The following is an 18,449-nucleotide window of genomic DNA, read 5'->3' as shown; positions in this document are numbered from 1 at the left end:
AACATGCAAATCTGGTTTGAATTATTCACTTTACAGCATTTATATTTTTCCAAAAAAGTTGGGTAACACATACACTGTGCTTACAGAAAAGGGCCTGCATATCTGAATTGCTACATCTCAGAAACAACTACTGCAACATTTTCCATTTTCTTAACTTGAACGATATATGAAAGTCAGACAAAAATTGTGGCAGATGGATTTTTCCCTGAAGGTAATGCCTCATTAAATAAAGGAAACAAGAGAAAAAGGAATCTGTACTAAAGACCTCGTTCTAGAAGTAGGACAAGGGTAGTTTGGCCTATCTGGACACAACTCTAATGACTTCAGCATCTTCAATATGTACATTGCAGTCCAGTCAGTTAAAGGCAGTGGAAGAGCCCTGCACTAGGTAGGAAGTATTCATTCAGTTGATATGTGCAATACAAATGAATACAAAGCCCCAAAACAGGAATTGAAAAAGGGGATTTAAAAAGAATCCAAAAACATTCGCCAACAGTCTATGTAAGACTCAGTCTCCTCAGCCTGTATGAGACATGGAACAAATTACAGTAAAATTAAGGGGTTTGGGGACAAAAGGTTACAGAGCAGATAAAACTATTACCAAGTACAGCAGTGTGAACATTCTTTCAAAAGTAATTTCCTCCCCAGTGTTTAATTGCAAAATGTCTAATTTAAAAAAAAAAAAAAATTTGAAGGGGAACTGTTCTTCCCCAATCTGTTACTTACTATCACGCTTTCTACATCTTCAGTCCTGAAGCTGGTTTGGGACTCTAAGACATCCAAATCTGAGCTCTGCTTTCATCCAAACCACATAGAAGATAAAGTTTTTCTCCATATACATATACACACACGCATAAATGGCATATATACATATGTGTATATGTATGTATGCACACACACACACACACACACACACAAAACGTGTGTGAGAATGTAGAGCAAATAAAATTACCTGACAGGCCGAGGATGACAATGCTGTGTACATTCTATACATTGAATATATATATTCAAATACTAGAAATCAAAAAGGAGCTCACTGATATTTTGTCCACTGGGATATTTCAGCACCATTGACATTAACATAGGAGAGAACTGTCCCAGTCACCATCAAGCACAGTCCAGTTCTTTTCTTTTTTCACCTTTGCTCCCCAGCCACTCGAGATAGTAACAGCTTAATGGTGACTGCCTGCAACAGAACCAAGCACTGAGAAGAGAACCAGACTTCTTCTGCTGAGATGGCCTCAACAATTTGTACAAACACTATACAAGTGTTGGTTGTGATCTTTTCACTCTATACCCCGAAAATCAATAGCCCGTGTGCATCCTGAAAGCAGAGCACATATACTTGATTACTGAAACTGCAGACTGACAAGATCCCAGAACTTGAGAATGGTGAATCTGACAACAGAATCACAAAAGTGATGCCTGTCCCAAGCCAGAATCTTCTTCAGAAAAGGATGCCTCCTTTGCTCCTTCAAGGACACAGTTAATGAAATGACCCTACATTATCTGAAACGTAACCAAATACTGCTCCCTCAAGTCATGAAAATATGAGAACAACCAAGTTGCCACTGAACTAATAACCTAGACTCAACATGATCAAGCACCAGGAAAATAAAGGTGACACATAGCTCTACATAAGGTTTACCCCATAGAAAGCCATTACTAGCACACCTTAAAGCTTGCACAAGTAGCTCGGGTCAGCCAGGTGAAGCTGAATCAAGGCTAAGGAAAATGTGCTGAATGGTTCAGAGCTACCACTCAGTTTTCTTGACTGGAGGTGCATACACACAGTTGGTTAATCCAGTCCACAGTTAAAGACTGAGCTATGGAGGACTATTTTTGATTTAGGATGCCAACACACTCTTAGATATCATTCCTCATAGATGCTACTGCCATCTCCAGTCGGCTAGAGGACAATAAACATGAGGCATGACAAGTAATTAGGATTTCATCTGCATTGTACAGAAGCCAAATTTAGCACACCAAGGACAGGCAGCGAAAGGCTTCTCTACAACTGATCTGGTTGCTTATATAATACAGGGTGACTACATGAAAACTGGATCAAACCCCATTGCTCATCCCATTCCCAAGCTGTGCATCATACCAAAAGACTGAAGCTAAGTGACATTTACTGGAAATAGACAGTCAAATATAATTTCAAGTTTTTTGTATCTTATTGTTGTATGTTAACTTCTAACTATAAATGCCAAAATCATTACCTTGAACCTTGCTGAAGTAAAAGAGAGTAAAGGTTTATTTAAAATCTGTTTGGTGCAGAGATAAAAGTGGTAAATTTAGCATGCAATGCCTTCATAGAGACGTTGGACGAGTGGAAAGGCAAGGGTGCTATTCAGAGTGACCTAAACCTTGAAGCTTTGCTTTGGGAGCCTCAGAGTTGCAGAGCACAGCTTGGCAGTCTTGCAGAGGATCCGAGAGGAGCGCTGTGTTACAAGCTGCCAGGCAAAATGATGAACTTGCAGCAGCCCACAGGAACTGTGCCCCTGCTTCAGAGGGCAAAGGGGCTCACTGTGTAACTGTGAGTAAACCCCAAGGTATTAAAGCCTTGCGTCAGCCAGCCTTGCATGCTTCTGACAGACCAAAGTGGCCCAAAATCAGAAACTGAGCCTCCAAGAATGAACAATGCCATAAAGAAAAAGTTTAGAGTTCTGATAAATGGCACTGCAGACATGCAAATCCAAATAGATATGAATTACTTATTTTGTTGAGTTTAAGTGTATTTAGTGGAAACACAGTGCTGTGAAATGAAGAACAATTAAGAGCACAGGTGATTTCCAAAGATATGCCTGCCAATGGCCAACATGTGTTTTTCCTAAGTCCTTGTTTATCTGATTAGCTGCATACCTTTCCAAAATGATAATACCTACACTAAAATATGAATTACCCAAATAGACTTAAGCCACATACTCAGTAACTTACCTGCTAGAGCAATTAAACATCTGGTATCTACATTAATCTAGTGAAATGAGTTCCAAGTTAAAGACTGAATTTCTTTATCTTTTTTGAAATATACAAAGCCAAAATGGAATGTCCTATTAATATTAAAGGACAGCTACTAGTAAAAGTCAGATAGTTCAAAGTTAAATAGAATGATCTGTTGTCCCTAAGCACTGATACACATATTCACACTAACATCTAGGAACCTATCTGTTCTAACCTCCACTGAGCAATATTGTTGCTAATTGAACATGGAGAATGGGTTTGTTCCATCAGATGTGTTCGTTTCTTCTAAGAACACCCTATGGAATATCAAATGTACTAAATATAGCTGTCAACATTAAAAGCATGCAACTCGAAAGTGCTATTAAAGAGCTAAGTGTACTTCACTTGGCATTATAAAGCCAAAGCCCTCTTTAAACATACATCATGTTATTAGAGACTATTCACATTAATGCAAAAATCATCATTCTTAATATATTTTACAAGACACGTCTAGGCTACTTCCAGGCTCAAGAGTTCCTCAATTTCTCCCACATTTACTGGTAATTACATAAATGAATCAATAGTGTTTCAAGTAGGGCAGAAAGAGAGAGTTAACTGTAGCAAATCGATACATTAGCTTTCCATTCCAAACCAACGGCCTCCAGGTAAAGCTTCAAAATAAGAAATGATGCAACATCTACAAAAGTTTGCCAACATCTTATTCTATTATATTTGCTATTGCAGTGTATAGGTGTTATACATTTTCAGATATGACCCTGTATAATTTTTACAGGTTTTTAGTAAGAAGCACTGGGAGACTCCTAGGAAAGCCTCTGCTCAGTAACTAGTAGAGGCTATTTGCCTTCCCTAATGTAAACACACATAAGATTCATGGCGGGGGCAGGTGGGGAATGTGAAAAAGCAAGCACAAGAGAATCTAGAAATAAGTAGGCCTGAGGAATAGCTCATTAAAATCACAAGCATTATTCCTATGTCATAAGCAGAACTACTGTACATCTGCTTACTTTCAGAGGCCCCTTGCTTCTACCTCTACAATTGCATCCAAATTAACAGCACCCCACTGATACTGTTTGAGAGCAAAATTTAACGTGTGTAGCTAGTACTGTTGTCTCTGTCAGAGAGGTCTCAGAAACACTGATGGAAGCTCTATTCATTTAAGAATACTGGAGTTAAGCACCACTAGTAGAATAACATAGAATACTTCAGGCAAAATATATTAATTTAACACGACCCCTACTACATACCCTTCTGTAAGTCTGCTTGCTCCTAAAACATGCAAAATTCATTTCAAAGACATAGGATTTTAAGCAACATGGTGTTAAGCACAGCAAGCAATTTGTGCATCTCCTTTAACTTCCCCGCCCCCCCGCTTTCTAGTTTGCAGGAATTTGTATCATTTTAACTATTTTATTTCTACCTTAAAGAATGCACGGAGATCACTATCTTATTCAACAAGTAACTCAAGTTAAACACAAGGTGTGCTTCTAGCGAATTAAAAAAACACCCGACAACACTTCCGAGAACAACATGTAGTCTTCTCTTAAGTAATTGGACAGCTACTCAAATTAGAGAGTAAAATTAGCCCTGGTGTAAAATAACAGAGCAATTGTGGTAAATAGTCTATAAATTCAAATACAGGCTGCATAACCCTGAGGTGTCTCAATTCCAACAAGCTAGATAGGTAAAAAAATGACTAGATCATTTATTACACATGGTAAACAAGAATTTCTCAGAAAGAATTAGTCTCCTCTCTACAGTAAATTGGGTCAGTTTAAAATACTAAGAGAACCATGGAACATTAATGTCTCTTCTAGAATTCAGAATACTGCTTGGCAAAGCACTAATAAAAAAACAACTAATTCTGACCATTTACCATAGTAACTGAAATATTCATGTTATTAATGTCAGCATGGTCTAAAAGTAAAAACATACCCATAGCAAAACACAGTAAACTCACAGAAGCAAAACTATCTTTTTCCTCTGGATAAAGCCTGCCTAATATTCATGTCTGGAGTTAAACACTGGTATTGTTCTTCCTACCAAGGCTGATCCAAGAAAAAAAGAAAAAGAAATCAATTCAGAGGAAAAAATGAGAGCTACAAAAGCACAAACTATCATCCAGAAAAGATTTCTCCCTTGTTTACTCTGTAAACCACACATTATTAGAGCCAAATCCCACAGGCCTTGTTTTTGTCAAAATTCCCACCGACTTCAGAAGCCATTTTGCCTACTTTTTCCTCAGCCAGGAAAGACAAATGCAATCTTTTCACGACATACAGCAGAACCCTCTTATGTAGCTCATCGTCTCTTTATTATTGCTTGCTGTCATAGAGCAGTGATTTTTGTATGGTTACAATTTTCCCATTGCAAGCACTCAATGAGGAATAGTCAAACCCTGATTAGATATTACAAAACCTTCTCGGAAGACTTTCTGAACCACAGCCAGCGGGATTCCCTGCAGCATTAAGGGCCAGTCTTGCTCCCACTACAGTCTGTGGGAGTTTTGCCAAGGATGTAAGTGGCATTATGACTGGTCTCCAACAGCAGATATTACCCATCACACTCAAGACTTGATTAAAGACCTACCCACCTGCAAATATATAATAAATAAAGGGCTTAATTGCATAATTAATTATAAGGGCTTTTAATCCACAATAGACAACACCATAGGTTTTAGGTAGCCCACATACACCAAACAATTCATTAGATCAGTATTTACTTGACATTAGTTTACAGGAAGATTGCAGAGGGATTCAAAAGATACATATTTTCGAGAACAAGAGAACACAACAGGAAGCAATAAAATAAAGTAAAATCAAAAGAATACCACCACAGCCTGAACCCATGGGCGGAAGTAATTTCATACTGTGTACACAAGCTTCCAACAAAGGTTTTCTTAACAATATATGCATGATGGGCAGTGATTTTGAATAGTAAGTACAGCACTGCTACTAGACTTTTCCTTTTCCAAGGCACCAGGCAGAGATGTAGCAGTGCACACAAGTGGGGTGTAAAGTCAATGGGATTACATTTTCCTAATTATTTTCTGCTTGAGGTTTACATCACATACACAAAATGAGATCAGCCGGGACTTGCCTCTCTAACAAATCACTCAGACTTAAACATTGCTCAGATAAACAAAAGGGGGGGCAAGGCTGAGAAAAGGCAGAGAAGTGCTTCTTCAATCACAGTTGCAAGGAACAAAAACCTGGAGGGGGAAAAAAGCTGTTGGACCGCCACCAAATCTCCCCCCACTAGAGACAAGAGCCCATCTGCTGAGCTCTGCAACTTAGCTTTAACTACCATTCAACTCGCGTCTCTGCAGAGATCAATCTACAGAGCTGGCAGATGGACCCCTGCTTCCCTGAGTCGCTGTGTTATTTGTTTAATAAATTTAATTAATATCCATACTGCATTGGATTGCTCCCAGAAAGGGGGCTGCAGCTCTCTCTTTCCCCGATAGCAACATGATGAGTGATTTCCCAGAAAAGACCAGATAACAGTACCCCCAGGCCATTGAAAAATTAAAAGTGCCATGTGCTTACATTACTTTGCATGTATTAATTTTTGCAGTGCACTAATTTGTTCTTGAAGCCTATTTTAACTTTATGAAAGTATGAGATTGTGAAAAAGTCATAATTCATTTTGTTTTATATCAGTTACAAAATTAGTTGGAAAGGAAAAAAGCATCAAATCTAATTGGATTTCCAAAAATTTTATCTATTTGCAAGAAAGAAACAAATCGTTAATGAGGGTGTCTCCTCAGGCAATATATATTGTCACAGTTTCTGCCAACAAGTTACAGGCATTCGGGGTCATGTTGGACATGCTTTACTTTAATGCTTAAGAACATACTTATTTTAACCAATAAAGACATATTCAGCCCACATAAAATAATTTTTAAAAGCATGAAGGATGAAAGAAAATAAAACTACTAGCAAATTTTTACAGTGAAAATCATAATGAAACAACACATGCTAAGATATTCCAGTAGCAAGAGGAAGCATAAAATATGCACAAGTATTGAGAACAAAAATGTTATTTGTCCGCAATATTAGCATTTCATATTTGCTTCATTTAAAGTGTTTCATTTTTCATCCTAAAAAATGAAACTGAGGCATAAGGAAGAGAATTATTTCAGTCAAGTCTATTTAACTCTCAGAGTTGTGTTAAATGGATACACTTCTCTTTGGGTCCCATTTCCTTATTAACTCACCTTATGGCTGGAATATTTCGCCCTCATACTTATTAGCTCAGCTCCAGCAGCAGGTGTCCTAGCAGACAGTACAGGCTTGCCAACATTATCTTCAGCATCTAACCTTTCCTAACACCTTTTTCCAGAAGTAACTGTGGCAGGAAAGGTTAAGCACACCTAAATACTTACCTCTGCCTCTGGGGAGGGGAGGGTGAGATGTACCCATCTCTCAGGTCAGCCAGCACACCTGCTCCTGGGGCCAGCTCTCTAGTCCATTTCACTTGAAGTCAGCCTTATTTATTCAAATAATGAGTTTAAATATGAGGCCTTTGCTAGCTTAGGTGATTATGAGTGAAGCAGGTTAAGGCACAATAAGACACACAATTCCGCACACAAATCCAAAGAGGCATTTAACCGCTTTCAGTTAACTACTGCTCCCTTTCCTCTTGCTGCTAGTCTATCCCTACACATTAACCTTTTCCACCACTGCTGCCATTTTCATAGTGAATGTCTAACCTTACCTTCAGAAAGCAAAACAGAAAGAATACTGGTGACCACGGGTATTCTGTCACCATCAAAGACAGCAGTGATAAAAGTCAGGAAATAAGGGCTGGTACACTTCAATGGTGTCCAGAAAGCAATTACCTTCTAGTTCCAGAATAAAATTCACTTGTTGAGAGAGGATCCAGGAAGGCAGCCCTGCATGGAAGGAGAAACAAGTGAAAAGACCTACTCAAAACAGCTGAAGACCCCTCTGTGTACTCTGGCCACATGCTTTGCAGTTGCAGCTCCTGGAGAAGTGGAGGCAGGACCAGCTACAGGACACAGAGCCTGGCAGTGTCCCCATCTACAAAAGCAGGAGTCAGCAAAATGAGGTGCCAGAGAATTAAAACTGCCCCATGGATAACTTTGGGGAATTCTTTTCCTTCCACATCTCAAGTACTGCTACACAGAGCTGACTGAAGGAGTGTTTCAAGGAGGTGTTTAGTGCAAAAAGAACTTGTACACCTCAAAAAAGGTTGGCGCATGCATAGACAGGTTTTTTTTTTTGCAGGTCTGGGACATTTGACTGTCTTCTGAAACAAATTAAGATTTTTCCCCCTTAATATAACATTAAACAATCTTTTCTCTCATACCTCTAACTTTCTAAAATATTTATAAAGTCAAATGACAAGCAAACAATGACTGGCTACCAAATATTTACATAGTAGCTTTTATTCATTAATGGTATTGTGATTTTCATACAAGTATTATTTATTATTCCTGTCCTGTGAGCAGGGAAGCTGAGACACAAAGAGACAGCAACTTGCCACGATCACCCCCCCAAGGTCAGTGGTACAGTCAAGAGCAGAGCCCTCATTCACTCACGCATGTCCTGAAACTCCTCCTTGCCCAGTGTCTACAAAGATCATAGTAAGTAGCTGGAGTCTTGAATATAGCAAACATCAAAAACAAGGCAGGGTTTTTTTTAACAGGATTTACATTTCAGAGTGATGCAAAGGAGGAAGTACAATGGAATAAGCCACTGACATAGTATATTCCACTAATTTAAAGAGCTTCAAAATCAGGTACTTTGTGTATACAGCACTACATCACTCAAAGTAACTGTGCCACTCTTATACAGGGCAGGTTTGATACCCCAAGAAATGAAAATCCTCCCTACAGCCACAAAACAGCCACAGTGTTAGTCAAAATTTCAAACTACTATAAATGCACCTCAACCATGGCTAGTGAAAGCCTATGGGGTGAGGGCACAGTTCGTTCTTTGTACAGAAGACATCACTGGCTTCTCTGCCAGGAAATGATGGGAGGCTGCAGACCCTGTCTGTTAAGGGAAACATGCAATGGACTCACCGCTTCCCATAGGCTATGAATGCCTCGCAACTTGTGACTTGACTTAGAAGAGAAGTTTCTAGCTCTGTTTTTCACTGCCTTGGCAACCTCATTTCCTTACTATGATTCAGTTTTGTTTGCCAAGGGGAGGCTGGTCATTCATTGTCTCATCATACTGAGCTGCCTTGATATGATTAACTTCTTTTTTTTAAGCCTCATTTCTCCCTCCATAACATTTTTGTAAATTGTTATTTATCATCCTCTAAACCTGAAATGAAAAATGTCTTGAATGACTTGTATATTTCATTTCCCAAAATAAAATGAAAATACGTTTTAAAACACTGCAGGGAAAAGGGAAGAAAGAAAACTTGCTATTTGATTGAAAATTCTAATTTTGACAATATGATTTTGCTGATGTTGCTTTGGGGGAGGGAGGATTTTTTGGAGGAGGGGGGTTACATTTTGGTTTTGTCAACTTCACCCTGAAAACTGTCAACAACATCAGCACTAAGGATTCACTTTTTTAAAAAAGTCAGAAGTTTCAGACATCAAGTTCATACTCAGATGTCTGAAAAGGAAATTAATTTTAATGCAACATAAAGATCAATATTCTTTAAATGAGAATCATGCAGTTATATTCAGGACAAGCAGATTTCTTGGACCAAAATCTGTCTACTTTCACAGCAGTACTAATTTTCACAACCTACCACATACTCATAATGGTATATGAGTTAATCAGACTACATCTGCCTAAATTTATTTTCACGTTCTCAATGATATGTTATTAATTGGAAGACTAATTCACCTGACAGCCATTAAAGACACACAATAACATTATTCATATTCCCCTGTGAAGTTATATGCATGTAAAATATTGAAAAAAGCACGGAAAAGCAGTCGTCTATATAACAGATACACTGTAAAACCCGCACAAGCTAAGTTTATAAGACATTAAACCCCAAATTTCTCTTTAACAGATTTACATCTGACTTTGTTTCCCCTCCCCAACATAAATTCAATGTTCCTTTACATTCAGAAGGGCATAGTCCTTTCCAAGTATGATTTAAATTTTGCAAATCTTAAAACATTAAGATGACAGGAAAGGTAGGGTTACTATTAAAAAGACCAAATGCTGGAAAATTAAAGAAAATGTGGCTAACATGACTCTTACACATAAAGGAAGCATGCAAGCCTGAAGTCTACCTTATAACCTATGTCAATATGCTCTGCATTTTTCTTGTGAGTACAGAAATTTTGCCTCACATGAGCTGTGTGGACTAACAAGGAGGTAAAGAAATCCACAGGGTATTATCCTCTTCAATTGCAATACAGAAGGAAAAAGTTCTTTGTAAAAGTACATGAATAATACTCTAAACCTCCCTTGTGTCTTTTTCCAAATCAATTGCAAGTTGAATTGATAATTCAGCTTCCAGAAAAATAAGAAAAGCCTCATTTTTTCAATATACTCATGATTTTATGGTTTTTATGTTTGGTTGGTTAGTTGGGATTTTTGTGTGTGTTTGTTGGCTTTTTAAGTTTTGTTCTTTATTTTTACAATTTCCAAGTCAACAGAGGATTTCAAGTTAACTGTAACGCAATTCATCTGTTACTGAAAGTTTATCTCAGTTTAATGATAAACTTCAGTCAAGTAATGAAATGCTATCACCGCTTAGCAGTTTACTATATTACTGTATATACTAAAAAAACCCACCAACATAATATTCTCCCATGTCTGATTTCCTGGACAAAATCAATACGAAAGATTATAAGAGGAGCAATTGCAACAGCTTCAGATGGCATTGTGCACTTAAAAAAAGGCAGGCAGAAATCTGTCTGTTGGATTAGGGAGAGAAAACACAGCACTTCAGAACGTAATCCAGCACTCTTTTCCTTTCCTTTAGTCTCATTTTGAGCAGACCACTTGAGAAGTGTGTTAGAGCTGCCTCACCTCAATCAACTGATGCTACCAATTGCTAGAGGAAGATAGGATCCTATCATTAACATCTCCGAGTATATCTTTTCTTTGGTTATAATTTTGGACAACATTGCTAAACCAAGGGACATTTTCCACAGGCTCACATAACACTGCTAATCTAAGGTCAATCACCAATTCAAACAAAATAGCTAATGGAAGTATTTACCATGTAAAAGAAGTGCTGGCTGTCCTTAGGGCAGGCAGTATCATCAACATGAAAGGTTAGTAAAGAATGAGTTCAAGAGAGCGACTGGAGCCTCAAGCTGATCTCTCATCACATTATCAAAGATAGAGAATTAATTTCTTTGCATAAAAAGAAAAAATAAAGGAGGCATTCTAATACCCAGACACTACAATTACAATATGATAACTGACAAACACAACGGTATGCTTTGACAAGATGACAAATAAATATTGACTGTTATTTAAAATATCAGCTAGAAATTCTTCAAGAGTATCTTTAGGTGTCAAATGAACTTTTCAGATCAGAAATCATGGCAAAATGGACAAAATTCCTTTGTGTGGAGTTCCAGATTCCAGCTGCTTAATTCTATCAAACCCAAATGAAAACTAGCTAAAACTAAAAGCCTTAAGAGGCTGAAGAAAGTCCTTTGAGGACATGATCAAGCAACAAGGTATCTAAGGTTGACTTGCAACTCCTTCACTCAGAGATCTGCTAAGCAGCAGTGGACACTTAATTACGTATTCAGAGGGGAACATAATGTTACCTTAATTGCCTTAGCCATGTAACAAGTGTGAGGAAAGAGGCCATTAAGAGCAATATTACTTTTCCCAGACATCGTTGACCCCAGTTGTTGTTAGACTCTGGGATTCACTTCAGGTTAGAGTTACTAATACAGGGAAGAAAGAAAAGGTTTGAAAGAGAAGAAAAATCAATCCCATGTTCCAAAAGCTCCACACAGAGGCTGTAACTAGAAGTGGATAACTTGGAGCTTCTGCAATAGTCATTGACAGTTAATTTCTAGAACAGGTAACAAGGAAAACTCTTACTGAGGTCTAGTGAGTGGGCATTATACCACCTGGGAGATGAATCATCATTTACAGAACTCAAGTGTACTTAATAAGGGTGAGCTCATTCTAATAATGCAATCTGACAGGCTGACATTCCCTATTACTGACTTTTGAGGTCACTCAGTGAATTTTTACATAACTGGGTTTTTTCCTCCATAGCCTACTAATACATTGAGTGCTAAACCTCTACCACAAACTGACTTCTACGACTAGTGTACCTGAATTACACCAATGGAGCTAAGTGATCAAAAACTGTAGAAGAAACTTCAGAAAGCAGATGTTCTGAGAAAGAATTTTGTGTGAAAGCATCCCAGTTTACAACTTTTGTGAAGACAAGCTAGTATTATAAAGCTGCCACTGCCCAATTAGAAAGCAAGATTTCCAAATTCTGTTGTACGTCAGACTTACAACCAGAAACAAACATATAACATTAATGACAGATAAATACGATTGTCTAGTATTATTTTCATTAATCCATCCATCTGCAGATTATTCAATCAGTTCCACTTCCAGAAGGCCTTAAATTAAACATATAAACTAGAAAAAAATTGTCATCATGATGACAAGCAAAATAACGCTTCACATTTTGAACCTGAATATGACATCTGAATCCAACTCCAACAGTAGTGCAATTCAAACATTTGGAAATCTAACTGCATTACAGCTAAGCCTAAGTTTTACTGAAGTATTTAAGAGAAGGTAAAAAATTTTGATGTGTAGCTAGCTGCAGCTAACTGTAGCGTGCCACTGATGCTGAAAGCAAAAAAGTAAACACATATACTTCAGTGAGTCAATCATGCAACAGAATGGAGGAACCATCCTTCATATGTGTATGGAATGTGTATTATACATATGGGAGAGAATGTAAACAGAAGCTCTAAAATGCCACCAGAGCAAAAACTTGTGGAAGTTTTGCTGAAGTAACTTACCCCACAATGTATGGTATGAGTCAACACCATTCAGAAAATCTGAAGCTAATTTGTAAGAATTTCAGGCTGGAGCATTTCAGGTTCCTACTAAACAGAGATTGTGATCTGTTAAATACAAAAAATTGGTAATTTTGTGTAAATAAAAATGCCGCAAGCATCAGTTTATTACCATCATTTTTTGTATGTCAAGATATCTCTGTTTACAATTCAATCTTAGAAGGACTCCTTCATCAGTTATTTAAGACTACAGCTCAAATGGAAGAAATGCGACAGAAGCAGCAGAACTGCCAAAGAATTTCTAAGCTGCCCATCAGGCAGTTATTACGGACTGCAGATCAACATGCCTCAACTTAGACTCTGCTGCAGTAAGATATGTTCAACTCTCCATTCAGCTAAGCTCCATTCTCCCTACTTATTTCTTATTAATAGGAAAAGCTTGTTTTTTCCCCCATCAGATCAAGACTGAATGCATGCTGGCTGTTTTTATGATTCAGAAACATCCACCTGCTCAGAAGGAATTGAGCACGCTACAGTGTTTTGTGTAAACCTTCAAAATACCAACAAGTGATAGTCTTCAGTCACACTATGAACTGATATAAATAGTTCTAAAGGAGGAAGATCCATTACCAAGCTCTTCAGCAAGTCCCGACCTTTCTGATCTGAGTTTCTTTTTTTTTGAACAATATAATTTTATGATGTTTTGAAGGCTGGAGGCTAGATGGACTCCACAGCCTTCCTGTGGGATTTTTGGCCAAACAGAAACCTGAAGCTGAGTCTAACAATTTAAATGTTGTTGTTTTAAAAACAAAACAAAAGAGAAAAAACAACACTTTAAAAACCAGAATAAATCTTTCTGCAACAAAACAAATAACATCAGCCTTGTGTTATTTATAAGTGACACAGCATCAGGTAAACTGTTTAACACTGCTCAAAATTAATTTCACGCTGAATAACCTGACTAAATGTTTCATGTCAAAAATTAATCTTCACAGAAGACACCATCTGATCTACACCACTTTACTCAAACTTACAATGAAAAAAAATTATCATTCCCTGAAATGTAAGTTTTTCCATTTGAAATACTTACATGTCATTACTGGGTGATCATTAAATACTTTACTTGGAAAGAACAAAGTAGTTAGATATCTTCTAAATATTGGATGAAAACTAAACAGTGGATTCCACTAATCTGAGCAGAGCAGCTGGGACAGATGAGTAAAGTTAGCTTAAAATCACTCTTACTCTCCACTTCTACTGTTTGGCACTCCCACCACCATCCCCCGTATACCATCATCCCAGCTCCAACTCTAAACACTTTCATTCCAGAGAAGCAACCTGTAGTTTAATGCAACAAAGCTTGACTGATGTTGTCTGTATTTGATAATATACCAGTTTCATCAAACAATATCTCCATAAACTTGGACTACAACAAACAGCCTTGAAAAAAACAACAAACAAGCCTTCATAAATTCAGCCTGGTTTTGTACAATCTGATATTTTCCAAAGACTAAGCTTTTCTGTTTGTGCAAGTGCTACAAGCAGTTGAGTGCATTTACTCTTTTGAGAAGTTTCTGCCTTCCCGTTAAACCAGAGCAGTTCCCTGATTTTACTTGGTGGATTTCTCTACTTTCATTCAACTGATTACTCCTTCCTCAAAGTCCCATCTTCCTGACCACACTGGGACACGGAACACATTAGCGTAGGTCCTGCTGTGCTGTATAAGTTGAACCAGAAAAATTACCACAATGGACATCTCCAATACGCAAAATCAGTCAAAGAAATCCTGAGGCCTCTGAAAAAATAGTATAGGGACAGGCTGGTATTTGCCCTCCACAGGCTTGGCCATTTTTGACATTACATCTGTTTGAATGTGCAATGTTTTTCTCTCTGGAACCATCCCTCTCTTAGATTTGGGACAGAATAATTTAGAAGTAACTTGAAAGTATCTTAATAATTTAATAACCAAACTTCATTTAAAGAACAGGTCAAGCAGCCTTCACTGCATTCTTAGATCCTTGCAAAATACAAAAAACTATGTTTTCCTCAACTTCCTTAGGAAAAACTAGAGAAACACAGTATTTCTAAATCAAAGCTTTTCTAGCAGTCTCACACAAGGTAACTTTGTTTCTAAGCATAGGATAAGATTTCCACTTTCATAAGAAATGGCTTACAGGATGACCCTTGCTTTAACAAGTCTCTTCCATGTTATAAACACTGTGAGTGTATGACAAATGCTCTAGAATCTGCACAAGCCACTTATTGGTTGAATTTAAGCTATTTGTTATAAATATCAATTAACTTAAGTGAAGGAAAGCTTTTATTCTTATGATTTACTATTACTTCTATGCTTACTGGAGTGCATTTAAGAGACTCACCCTTAAGAACTGGGGATCCCAAATATGCCTAGGACTCTGAACTTTCACATCTTCTTGCTCTGAAATTGTCAAAGAAGTAGAAACCCTTTGAACACTGCAAAAGTCTCTCAGTTTGCAAGCTTTCAAGTACAATTTGAGACCCAATCAGCTTTTGCAGATTGTCTGCTGATAAATTACCACCTCTCTCTGAATAGCAAAGACTGCTGGCTTGTGAAGTTTATTTTTAACTGATAGTTAACTTTAACTTAGAGTTATATTTTAATTTATAGTTATTTAAAATTTAATTACAGTCTTGTCACTCAAAGCTTTGTATGGGCTTTCTTTTTTAATGGTAGACATAAATCAGTAAAATAAATTAAGTGCCACTGACTGCTACATAGTTATACGGCAAATTAATGAAATCACTCAGGAATACACAGGTAATATAGGCATAAACAATACTGAATCCAACAAGTGGGGCAAATGCGGTATCAAACCTGTCGTGCAGCCATGAAAGAAGCTGCGGGGTACACCATGAAAGACAGCTATCTGCTTATTTTAAATAGCAGCACACACCCAAACCTCAGTTATTAATCCACATCTTAGCAACTCTGCTGCACTTGCTGGGGCAGTTTTCTCCTAGTTTTTCAAACAGTTCTTCTGACAGCCTGCCAGGCTTGTTCTATGCTGTCTCTTTTTACAGCTTCTTGATAAATTAAAAATCATCATCTTTGTACCTGTTGGACTGATACAGCTCTTGTGCAGTGATGAAGATTCCCACACTTCAAGGTTGTGTTTTGGGAACAGCATGTTACTGTCTGAGGCCTTCTGGAGGGCTTTTACTGTAGCTTACTCCCCCTTTGTGGCTGCCATCCACAGCCCAAGTCTGTGTAAAATAACCTTTCTTTACAGGCATTCATTTAACTCCACAATGCTACTATTTACATGCTAAGATAGCCAAACTGTATCTTAACTGAAAAGACTTGAAGTAACCTTGAAAGCAGCAGTATACCGAGATTGTGATTCTGTAAGCAAAATTCTTTTCTCCAACTCTCCACCAATCTGATTCACAAGCTATGTGAAAATATACTGAATTTCAAGAGTAATATATTTCTAGAGATGCTAGTTTCTGAATAAAATGTAATGCAGCCATTCTGTCCTCTTATTGTGACCAAGGGTATCTTTTCTGAAGGCCAGGAATATTAAACGCAATGTCCTAACCCAATCCTGAAATGGATATTGCAGCTAATTTCTGACTATGTAAATAGCCTATCCATTTTCAGTTTGATGGGCTATTTTATTTTTTTTTCCTTCCTAAAAATGTTATGTAGTTCTACTGCTCACTGTTAAACAGCTTCTGAGTTTCACCACCGAGGTGCTACATGTCAGGGGTGGATGAAGTGATCCTTTTATATCAATTAGCAATTACTGTAAAGTGCTTTGGGGTGAAATGCCACAAAGGATTAGAACTTCAAGGGAAGAATAAGCAGCAGGAGCACATGAACTCATAAATGGCATAGATCCTATTTTATGTAAATTGCCCTAGTAATAAAGAATGAGCAAAAGGTCAGATAAATACAGAAAATGACATATAAGCAGAGTAGTCTCTAAATAGAATATTTTTTCTAGTTCTCTCAGGCACTAGTGCGTCTCTAGGCCAATAGCTCCCTCATCTGAGCATCTGCAATATTCAGTAATACAGTATTCTTGGCTTTTACCAGCCTGCGAGTTAATTTCATTCCAGGCTAACATAGTGTGAGCTCATAAAATCCATCACAGGAGAATCAAAATCTTCGCCCAATTTGGTAACAAAACAAAACAAAAACCAAAACAAATAAGCCTCTCTTCTCTTCCCAAGAGATGTACACATACTCCCCACACATCTAGTCCCAGGAAGATCACTATTCCTGTAACAATTTTACATAGGATTAATGAATCTAGACAGTATAAAGACAAAATCTAAACTACTCATAAAGGCTGGAACACATCAATAAAGTAACACAGTCATACATATTTGAGCAGCCTTGCAATTTGAGAGATGACAGTTCCATTCTAAAGAAAACTCATTTCCCATTTGTGCATTTTCATACCATAATAAACAATCTTGCATTAGCTTTAAAAGGTACATTACGGGGCTTTCTCCAAAACATGTAAAAGGAAAACAAGAAAATTAATCACTGGTAGAAGTAATGAATTTCTTCTACTACCAATACATCAGATCTATATTTCATTAACTAGCAGCCAAAAGCTGAAGTGAAAAAACTTTTGCTGTTCACATCTGGAATTTAAAAGTCATGGAAATGAAGGACCATTTACCTAAAACTTGACTACGGGAAGCAGAAACAAAATACAACTAGCAAGGACACAAGAAGTCACATTTGATTCTAAATTCTTCTATTAGTAATGCATTCGATATTCTAAATAAAAGTAACGTATCCTATATAATTAACAATATGGCTTTTTACAGCACCAACAGTTCACATACTAGCTCTTTTACTTTGTCTTTACCCTTACACAACTTCTCACTTAACACCAAAAAATGACATATACACAGTGCTTAGTGGAACATTTAAAAGCATCCCCCAAGCATGCAACAAAATACTTCATTAATAGCATGAAAAAGACTTGTATTATATTTAATTCTTTACTAATGCTTTCTGAGAAGTAAACACTACAGTAAATAAAATACCTTAAAAATACCCCAAACTCTGTAAAATAAACTAATTTTCTTTTCATTTCAATGCAAAAAATGACCCAGTGCCATTTGTCCCATTTAGCATGATTTTCAGACAGTGCATATATACAATTTCTACATCATTAACTCATCTTCCTATGTTTCCAAATGTCTTCCAGTTCTGCTGGGTAAGCATTAGTGTTGTTAACATCATGGTGTTAAAAATGCTACCTTTTATACATTGGATATTTTACATGTTCAGTTATTTAATGCACAGCTACTGTGGCTGAAAGAAAAAAAAAAGCATACAAAAAAGGTCTCAAAACTATTTATCCTGTGGATTCGAATTTACTCTTTTTTAGATGGGCAAGTTAAAATGGATACCTAAAAAATACAATGATCTACTCATTTTTATAAGATAATTTTTATATATACAGTATATGCTATTTAATTCAACATAACTATGCAATTGCAACACAGTCTTGTAATGGTC

Source organism: Platalea leucorodia (assembly GCF_965183815.1).
Source record: "Platalea leucorodia genome assembly, chromosome: 7".
NCBI classification, from domain to species: domain Eukaryota; kingdom Metazoa; phylum Chordata; class Aves; order Pelecaniformes; family Threskiornithidae; genus Platalea; species Platalea leucorodia.
The sequence above is the reverse complement of the archived record's forward strand: the minus strand, read 5'-3'. Positions refer to the sequence as shown.